We start from the raw sequence: 3,198 nt of genomic DNA, 5'->3' as shown, positions 1-3,198 counted from the left end.
AACCTTCGTGATTTTATTTTACATTTGACTGCATCTACAAAACTCATCCAGAAACATTTACATTTGTGCCTGTCGTTTAACTCGTATTTCTAGAAATTTCGATATCCGCTGTCAATAAAATATCTGCAATGACAATATTTCTTGTGAATATAACGGCACGAGTCTATAAATTGTGTTTGCAGCGTTCTGTTCAAGTCGTTCCAATGCGCTATTAAAATGCATTGGTGTAATTTCGTGACTTCCGTTAGACAGATTTAAAACGTCAATAGCGCCTTCATTGTATCCCAATAACAATATCACATTTTTGTTTATTTCGTTTTCATCTTGATTTTTTTTTACAATATTGTGTGGCAAACGAGCAAGCTGCCACCGAAATCCACCGAAAAGGAAAGCGACCGCCGCCCATTTATTAATTGTAATATGATTTAAATTATTATTTGATAACTACATATGTCTATTTGTGGAAGTTAAAAAGCAGTGCTATGGTACATAGGATTAGCATATTTTTAAGACTTGCTTTTTACACTTTATAAAATCTAGTGTTTGTCGTGAAATATCGACATAGTTTCGGCACAACCCTCGCGATACGCTAATCTGCGGCTCGGATGTCATCTTACGCAACAGGCGACAAGCGACTGCCGGCTTGAAACCGCAGCAGTGTGCATGTGGCTTAGGTCCTGCGATTTTACGCTTAAAATACAGAGAAGTCAAACTGAAAACTTAACTTAGAATTATAAGGATTCGAATACTATTACGAGCCTCTAAGAAACTCTATAATATCTTTTATACTAAAAATATTTTGTTCATACAGGTATAAAGAAAGGAATTTATACGTTTCATAAAAAGTAATATATGTTAGTGGTTAAAAAAATAGTGTAATTAGTATGGAATCAAATGTAGCTCGAATCATTAATTTATCGTTAAGTTAAACGACGGTCGCACCTTGACAATAAAATGAGGCGACACGGCAACGGAAGCGAGCAGTTTGGGGGCGGGACCGACTTCCGGTGGTCGCGCTTCGCTGCATGTTAATGGGGACACGGTACGCGTCCGTCCGTCTGTCCAACATAGACAGCTGACGAAACCGTACACGCATAGGATATCTGCGGTGACGTAACATATCATGTTTAGTGTGCATTACATGATCAGATTACAAGCTTGTACCTAACTAGTGTAACCGCAGGCTATACTAAAAACGAGTCATCTAATACTGCACATTGTGATAAAGACACTCCACTACTACCAGCGTAATATAATATTTCAAGTCATCAGCGAAGGATAAATTCAAAACATACATTAACTTTTTTTAACCAAGGTCCAACGATTACGCATAGCCATAATCGAAAGAAACATCTCAAGACAAATGGGTATTAAGATGGAATTTTTAAAATCAATCTTAATGATATTTGAGAATACAAAATAATGATTCGTATATCACACAGACACTGTTATAATTATTAGTTACATATTAATTCGAACTCATAATAGGACGCGCGTGCAACACGATTAACTATCTAGGATTATAGCGGGTTGTGGAGCGAGACACGCGTAGCCTCACTTCCGTCCCTCCGCCCCCACCCGTACCTCAAATGTACCGTTGATTGTTAGCGCTATGAATTTTTATCCTCTATTAAATACCCTTCCCGTTTTAATATCCGGTCCGATTAAAATACATGGCGAGTTAAACGTGATTCAAAACTTTATCTGTCATTAAACGACCTTTAACTAGGTTACACTAATAAATTTTCAAAACGGATACGCATCCTGTATAACGTTTTAAAAACCTCAATCGTCAAATTATAGATTCAAATGCTATTGTGTAAATTTTTACTAGACGTAAAAGATAAAACACAGAACAAAACGCAATCAGTAAATGAACATCAAAATGTACTATAAAAATAAAAACAAACTGACCGAGATAATCTGTGGAAACAAAAAAATAGCCTCAACAACGACAGCGACACGGGATTGCGTGCAAGAATCCAAGCTAGAACAATAGCCGGCCTTCAGGCGCGGCAGCAATCAGCTCGGACTGGGCACAATGCCGCCGCGCGGAACTCCCGGATGTACTTGCACACTACCAAAACTACTACAATATTTACATTATGTTACAACAGAAGCACAATAGAACATACGGATGTTAAGGAGCAAGTCGATATTATCTTTACTTCGTTATTTAGCATGGATATGCATCTATTATTATGGGTCTGTAAACGTAATTTTGGTGATATATTGGTTGCCACTTACATTTGTAATGTTATCCTTTATGAAAAACATTATTATCATCTAATTAATTATGATATATATGATACTAGCTTTTAGGAGAAAAAAAAACAAATTTAAGTAGCCTATGTTTTCTTAGAGACGATGTTCTACGTTTTTTTATGTTTGTTAAGCTAGCGCTTGACATAGATGTCTAGAAATAGATTTCAAGTGAGTATTTCCTGATCAATAATCTCCATCCATCCATCCATCTTTATTACGCTTTTACAATATAAGTATGATGACATGTATTTGATACAGTTTTCATTAGATTTAAAACAAGCAAAAATAATCTAGAAAATAGTGTTAGTTGAAAACAATTACATGTTAAGACTGCGTCCTGACTGCGTCGCGACTGCGGTGCAGCGTATAACTGTAATTTTAACCAATGTCGTGGGAACCTCGATGTTGTGTAAGTAATAGTCGCATTCAAGCATTGAACCAGTTCCCAGTATTGCTCGGCGAAAATTAAAGTCATTACGTAGGCGATATAACACGTGTTAGATCGTAATCGATTTTGTAATTTGTACTTACAAAATACTTAACAAAAAACTGCATAGCAAACTGTTGTTCTCATAAAAGTTTTATTTATCCAATAATTCGAAAACCTATTTTGAATCGTATATAATCTTACAACGTAAAATCTTCAAGGATATAGTTAAAAGCGTCAAATATAACACAAAGCTATACTCAATCTCTAATCGCCTCCTTTGTGTATTTGTCTTATTCGTAATTGATTGTTATAATCATAATATGTTTTATCGAGAGAATCAATTAAAAAACTCAATCAGCTGGCCAACGCCCGCGACGCGATTCCATGCAATCCAATCCGCGGTGAAATCGAGACCGCACTGCATAGTTACTGTTAGTGAAACCGTGTGCTATGTAACTTCCGTCCACAGTACGTTAGATATCCGATGACCGAGGTATACGGGG

This window comes from Papilio polytes, unplaced genomic scaffold (assembly GCF_000836215.1).
Source record: "Papilio polytes unplaced genomic scaffold, Ppol_1.0 DF824158.1, whole genome shotgun sequence".
NCBI lineage: Eukaryota > Metazoa > Arthropoda > Insecta > Lepidoptera > Papilionidae > Papilio > Papilio polytes.
This window is presented reverse-complemented; position numbering follows the sequence as displayed.